This window comes from Carassius gibelio, chromosome B22, assembly GCF_023724105.1.
Source record: "Carassius gibelio isolate Cgi1373 ecotype wild population from Czech Republic chromosome B22, carGib1.2-hapl.c, whole genome shotgun sequence".
In the NCBI taxonomy this organism is placed as follows: Eukaryota; Metazoa; Chordata; class Actinopteri; order Cypriniformes; family Cyprinidae; genus Carassius; species Carassius gibelio.
Window position 1 is genome coordinate 41,551,334 of NC_068417.1, and position 6,000 is coordinate 41,557,333.

General features: G+C 40.9%; 1 protein-coding gene and 13 non-coding genes across 15 annotated transcripts in view; 13 read left to right on the forward strand and 1 right to left on the reverse strand.

Moving 5' to 3' along the window:
- The window catches only part of LOC127987501 (protein NYNRIN-like), a 363,443-nt gene that overhangs the window by 55,434 nt on the left and 302,009 nt on the right, over positions 1–6,000 (reverse strand). The gene's annotated exons all lie outside the window — the stretch shown is intronic.
- On the forward strand, positions 168–286 carry LOC127997695 (5S ribosomal RNA). Its single transcript, XR_008170557.1, has one exon. It is a non-coding gene; the product is annotated as a 5S ribosomal RNA (ribosomal RNA).
- On the forward strand, positions 508–626 carry LOC128003090 (5S ribosomal RNA). Its single transcript, XR_008175823.1, has one exon. It is a non-coding gene; the product is annotated as a 5S ribosomal RNA (ribosomal RNA).
- Positions 1,260–1,378, forward strand: LOC127997698 (5S ribosomal RNA). Its single transcript, XR_008170559.1, has one exon. It is a non-coding gene; the product is annotated as a 5S ribosomal RNA (ribosomal RNA).
- Positions 1,600–1,718, forward strand: LOC127996701 (5S ribosomal RNA). The gene has a single exon (XR_008169595.1). It is a non-coding gene; the product is annotated as a 5S ribosomal RNA (ribosomal RNA).
- LOC127997699 (5S ribosomal RNA) lies at positions 1,940–2,058 on the forward strand. Its single transcript, XR_008170560.1, has one exon. It is a non-coding gene; the product is annotated as a 5S ribosomal RNA (ribosomal RNA).
- LOC128003820 (5S ribosomal RNA) lies at positions 2,280–2,398 on the forward strand. The gene has a single exon (XR_008176534.1). It is a non-coding gene; the product is annotated as a 5S ribosomal RNA (ribosomal RNA).
- On the forward strand, positions 3,030–3,148 carry LOC127997700 (5S ribosomal RNA). Its single transcript, XR_008170561.1, has one exon. It is a non-coding gene; the product is annotated as a 5S ribosomal RNA (ribosomal RNA).
- LOC128004376 (5S ribosomal RNA) lies at positions 3,370–3,488 on the forward strand. The gene has a single exon (XR_008177068.1). It is a non-coding gene; the product is annotated as a 5S ribosomal RNA (ribosomal RNA).
- Positions 3,855–3,973, forward strand: LOC127997701 (5S ribosomal RNA). Its single transcript, XR_008170562.1, has one exon. It is a non-coding gene; the product is annotated as a 5S ribosomal RNA (ribosomal RNA).
- LOC127996702 (5S ribosomal RNA) lies at positions 4,195–4,313 on the forward strand. The gene has a single exon (XR_008169596.1). It is a non-coding gene; the product is annotated as a 5S ribosomal RNA (ribosomal RNA).
- Positions 4,535–4,653, forward strand: LOC128000929 (5S ribosomal RNA). Its single transcript, XR_008173700.1, has one exon. It is a non-coding gene; the product is annotated as a 5S ribosomal RNA (ribosomal RNA).
- Positions 5,020–5,138, forward strand: LOC127997702 (5S ribosomal RNA). Its single transcript, XR_008170563.1, has one exon. It is a non-coding gene; the product is annotated as a 5S ribosomal RNA (ribosomal RNA).
- On the forward strand, positions 5,360–5,478 carry LOC128003091 (5S ribosomal RNA). The gene has a single exon (XR_008175824.1). It is a non-coding gene; the product is annotated as a 5S ribosomal RNA (ribosomal RNA).

The window sequence follows — 6,000 nt, forward strand, 5'->3', positions numbered from 1 at the left end:
GCCCGATCTCTGAATCTTAGCAGGTTTAGGTCTGGTTAGTACTTTGATGAGAGACTGCCTAGGAATACCAGGTGCTTTTAGCTTTTGGGTTTTCTTTCCTACTTATATAATGTACTGGCGATTAGATTGGCTGGTCTTTAAATAGCCCTCTCTTTGCAGCAGTCTTCGCTTACGGCCATACCAACCTGGCTATGCCTGATCTCGTCTGATCTCTGAAGCTAAGCAGGTTTGGGCCTGGTTAGTACTTGGATGGGAGACCGCCTGGGAATACCAGGTGCTGTAAGCTTTTTGGACATTTTTCTCTTAGTTTTTAATAATTTTGCCAAAAAATAGAGTCAATGCCCGATCTCTGAATCTTAGCAGGTTTAGGTCTGGTTAGTACTTTTATGAGAGACTGCCTAGGAATACCAGGTGCTTTAAGCTTTTGGGTTTTCTTTCCTACTTATATAATGTACTGGCGATAAGATTGGCTGGTCTTTAAATAGCCCTCTCTTTGCAGCAGACTTCGCTTACGGCCATACCAACCTGGCTATGTCCGATCTTGTCTGATCTCGGAAGCTAAGCAGGTTTGGGCCTGGTTAGTACTTGGATGGGAGACCGCCTGGGAATTCCAGGTGCTGTAAGCTTTTTGGACATTTTTCACTTAGTATATAATAATTTTGCCAAAAAATAGAGTCAGTGCCTGATCTCTGAATATTAGCAGGTTTGGGCCTGTTTAGTACATGGATGGGAGACTGCCTGGGAATATACTGCCTTTAATTATAATTTTGCATTATTGAGACACTGTTTTCCTAATGAATGTTGTTCAGTGCTTTGACGCAATGTATTTTGTTTAAAGCACTATATAAATAAAGGTGATTGATTGATTGATTGAATACCAGGTGCTGTAAGCTTTTTGGACATTTTTCACTTAGTATATAATAATTTTGCCAAAAAATAGAGTCAATGCCCGATCTCTGAATATTAGCAGGTTTGGGCCTGGTTAGTACATGGATGGGAGACTGCCTGGGAATACCAGGTGCTTTAATCTTTTTGGAAAATTTCACGAATTATATAATAATCTTTCATTAAAAAAAAAAAAAAAGATTCAATGCCCGATCTCTGAATCTTAGCAGGTTTAGGTCTGGTTAGTACTTTGATGAGAGACTGCCTAGGAATACCAGGTGCTTTTAGCTTTTGGGTTTTCTTTCCTACTTATATAATGTACTGGCGATTAGATTGGCTGGTCTTTAAATTGCCCTCTCTTTGCAGCAGTCTTCGCTTACGGCCATACCAACCTGGCTATGCCTGATCTCGTCTGATCTCTGAAGCTAAGCAGGTTTGGGCCTGGTTAGTACTTGGATGGGAGACCGCCTGGGAATACCAGGTGCTGTAAGCTTTTTGGACATTTTTCTCTTAGTTTTTAATAATTTTGCCAAAACATAGAGTCAATGCCCGATCTCTGAATCTTAGCAGGTTTAGGTCTGGTTAGTACTTTTATGAGAGACTGCCTAGGAATACCAGGTGCTTTAAGCTTTTGGGTTTTCTTTCCTACTTATATAATGTACTGGCGATAAGATTGGCTGGTCTTTAAATAGCCCTCTCTTTGCAGCAGACTTCGCTTACGGCCATACCAACCTGGCTATGTCCGATCTCGTCTGATCTCGGAAGCTAAGCAGGTTTGGGCCTGGTTAGTACTTGGATGGGAGACCGCCTGGGAATACCAGGTGCTGTAAGCTTTTTGGACATTTTTCACTTAGTTTTTAATAATTTTGCCAAAAAATAGAGTCAATGCCCGATCTCTGAATCTTAGCAGGTTTAGGTCTGGTTAGTACTTTGATGAGAGACTGCCTAGGAATACCAGGTGCTTTTAGCTTTTGGGTTTTCTTTCCTACTTATATAATGTACTGGCGATTAGATTGGCTGGTCTTTAAATAGCCCTCTCTTTGCAGCAGTCTTCGCTTACGGCCATACCAACCTGGCTATGCCTGATCTCGTCTGATCTCTGAAGCTAAGCAGGTTTGGGCCTGGTTAGTACTTGGATGGGAGACCGCCTGGGAATACCAGGTGCTGTAAGCTTTTTGGACATTTTTCTCTTAGTTTTTAATAATTTTGCCAAAAAATAGAGTCAATGCCCGATCTCTGAATCTTAGCAGGTTTAGGTCTGGTTAGTACTTTTATGAGAGACTGCCTAGGAATACCAGGTGCTTTAAGCTTTTGGGTTTTCTTTCCTACTTATATAATGTACTGGCGATAAGATTGGCTGGTCTTTAAATACCCCTCTCTTTGCAGCAGACTTCGCTTATGGCCATACCAACCTGGCTATGTCCGATCTTGTCTGATCTCGGAAGCTAAGCAGGTTTGGGCCTGGTTAGTACTTGGATGGGAGACCGCCTGGGAATTCCAGGTGCTGTAAGCTTTTTGGACATTTTTCACTTAGTATATAATAATTTTGCCAAAAAATAGAGTCAGTGCCTGATCTCTGAATATTAGCAGGTTTGGGCCTGTTTAGTACATGGATGGGAGACTGCCTGGGAATATACTGCCTTTAATTATAATTTTGCATTATTGAGACACTTTTTTCCTAATGAATGTTGTTCAGTGCTTTGACGCAATGTATTTTGTTTAAAGCACTATATAAATAAAGGTGACTGATTGATTGATTGAATACCAGGTGCTGTAAGCTTTTTGGACATTTTTCACTTAGTATATAATAATTTTTCCAAAAAATAGAGTCAATGCCCGATCTCTGAATATTAGCAGGTTTGGGCCTGGTTAGTACATGGATGGGAGACTGCCTGGGAATACCAGGTGCTTTAATCTTTTTGGAAAATTTCACGAATTATATAATAATCTTTCATTAAAAAAAAAAAAAGATTCAATGCCTGATCTCTGAATCTTAGCAGGTTTAGGTCTGGTTAGTACTTTGATGAGAGACTGCCTAGGAATACCAGGTGCTTTTAGCTTTTGGGTTTTCTTTCCTACTTATATAATGTACTGGCGATTAGATTGGCTGGTCTTTAAATAGCCCTCTCTTTGCAGCAGTCTTCGCTTACGGCCATACCAACCTGGCTATGCCTGATCTCGTCTGATCTCTGAAGCTAAGCAGGTTTGGGCCTGGTTAGTACTTGGATGGGAGACCGCCTGGGAATACCAGGTGCTGTAAGCTTTTTGGACATTTTTCTCTTAGTTTTTAATAATTTTGCCAAAAAATAGAGTCAATGCCCGATCTCTGAATCTTAGCAGGTTTAGGTCTGGTTAGTACTTTTATGAGAGACTGCCTAGGAATACCAGGTGCTTTAAGCTTTTGGGTTTTCTTTCCTACTTATATAATGTACTGGCGATAAGATTGGCTGGTCTTTAAATAGCCCTCTCTTTGCAGCAGACTTCGCTTACGGCCATACCAACCTGGCTATGTCCGATCTCGTCTGATCTCGCAAGCTAAGCAGGTTTGGGCCTGGTTAGTACTTCGATGGGAGACCGCCTGGGAATACCAGGTGCTGTAAGCTTTTTGGACATTTTTCACTTAGTTTTTAATAATTTTGCCAAAAAATAGAGTCAATGCCCGATCTCTGAATATTAGCAGGTTTGGGCCTGGTTAGTACATGGATGGGAGACTGCCTGGGAATACCAGGTGCTTTAATCTTTTTGGAAAATTTCACGAATTATATAATAATCTTTCATTAAAAAAAAAAAAAAAGATTCAATGCCCGATCTCTGAATCTTAGCAGGTTTAGGTCTGGTTAGTACTTTGATGAGAGACTGCCTAGGAATACCAGGTGCTTTTAGCTTTTGGGTTTTCTTTCCTACTTATATAATGTACTGGCGATTAGATTGGCTGGTCTTTAAATAGCCCTCTCTTTGCAGCAGTCTTCGCTTACGGCCATACCAACCTGGCTATGCCTGATCTCGTCTGATCTCTGAAGCTAAGCAGGTTTGGGCCTGGTTAGTACTTGGATGGGAGACCGCCTGGGAATACCAGGTGCTGTAAGCTTTTTGGACATTTTTCTCTTAGTTTTTAATAATTTTGCCAAAAAATAGAGTCAATGCCCGATCTCTGAATCTTAGCAGGTTTAGGTCTGGTTAGTACTTTTATGAGAGACTGCCTAGGAATACCAGGTGCTTTAAGCTTTTGGGTTTTCTTTCCTACTTATATAATGTACTGGCGATAAGATTGGCTGGTCTTTAAATAGCCCTCTCTTTGCAGCAGACTTCGCTTACGGCCATACCAACCTGGCTATGTCCGATCTCGTCTGATCTCGGAAGCTAAGCAGGTTTGGGCCTGGTTAGTACTTGGATGGGAGACCGCCTGGGAATACCAGGTGCTGTAAGCTTTTTGGACATTTTTCACTTAGTTTTTAATAATTTTGCCAAAAAATAGAGTCAATGCCCGATCTCTGAATCTTAGCAGGTTTAGGTCTGGTTAGTACTTTTATGAGAGACTGCCTAGGAATACCAGGTGCTTTAAGCTTTTGGGTTTTCTTTCCTACTTATATAATGTACTGGCGATAAGATTGGCTGTTCTTTAAATAGCCCTCTCTTTGCAGCAGACTTCGCTTACGGCCATACCAACCTGGCTATGCCCGATCTCATCTGATCTCGGAAGCTAAGCAGGTTTGGGCCTGGTTAGTACTTGGATGGGAGCCCGCCTGGGTATACCAGGTGCTGTAAGCTTTTTGGACATTTTTCACTTAGTATATAATAATTTTGCCAAAAAATAGAGTCAATGCCCGATCTCTGAATATTAGCAGGTTTGGGCCTGGTTAGTACATGGATGGGAGACTGCCTGGGAATACCAGGTGCTTTAATCTTTTTGGAAAATTTCACGAATTATATAATAATCTTTCATTAAAAAAAAAAAAAAAGATTCAATGCCCGATCTCTGAATCTTAGCAGGTTTAGGTCTGGTTAGTACTTTGATGAGAGACTGCCTAGGAATACCAGGTGCTTTTAGCTTTTGGGTTTTCTTTCCTACTTATATAATGTACTGGCGATTAGATTGGCTGGTCTTTAAATAGCCCTCTCTTTGCAGCAGTCTTCGCTTACGGCCATACCAACCTGGCTATGCCTGATCTCGTCTGATCTCTGAAGCTAAGCAGGTTTGGGCCTGGTTAGTACTTGGATGGGAGACCGCCTGGGAATACCAGGTGCTGTAAGCTTTTTGGACATTTTTCTCTTAGTTTTTAATAATTTTGCCAAAAAATAGAGTCAATGCCCGATCTCTGAATCTTAGCAGGTTTAGGTCTGGTTAGTACTTTTATGAGAGACTGCCTAGGAATACCAGGTGCTTTAAGCTTTTGGGTTTTCTTTCCTACTTATATAATGTACTGGCGATAAGATTGGCTGGTCTTTAAATAGCCCTCTCTTTGCAGCAGACTTCGCTTACGGCCATACCAACCTGGCTATGTCCGATCTTGTCTGATCTCGGAAGCTAAGCAGGTTTGGGCCTGGTTAGTACTTGGATGGGAGACCGCCTGGGAATTCCAGGTGCTGTAAGCTTTTTGGACATTTTTCACTTAGTATATAATAATTTTGCCAAAAAATAGAGTCAGTGCCTGATCTCTGAATATTAGCAGGTTTGGGCCTGTTTAGTACATGGATGGGAGACTGCCTGGGAATATACTGCCTTTAATTATAATTTTGCATTATTGAGACACTGTTTTCCTAATGAATGTTGTTCAGTGCTTTGACGCAATGTATTTTGTTTAAAGCACTATATAAATAAAGGTGATTGATTGATTGATTGAATACCAGGTGCTGTAAGCTTTTTGGACATTTTTCACTTAGTATATAATAATTTTGCCAAAAAATAGAGTCAATGCCCGATCTCTGAATATTAGCAGGTTTGGGCCTGGTTAGTACATGGATGGGAGACTGCCTGGGAATACCAGGTGCTTTAATCTTTTTGGAAAATTTCACGAATTATATAATAATCTTTCATTAAAAAAAAAAAAAAAGATTCAATGCCCGATCTCTGAATCTTAGCAGGTTTAGGTCTGGTTAGTACTTTGATGAGAGACT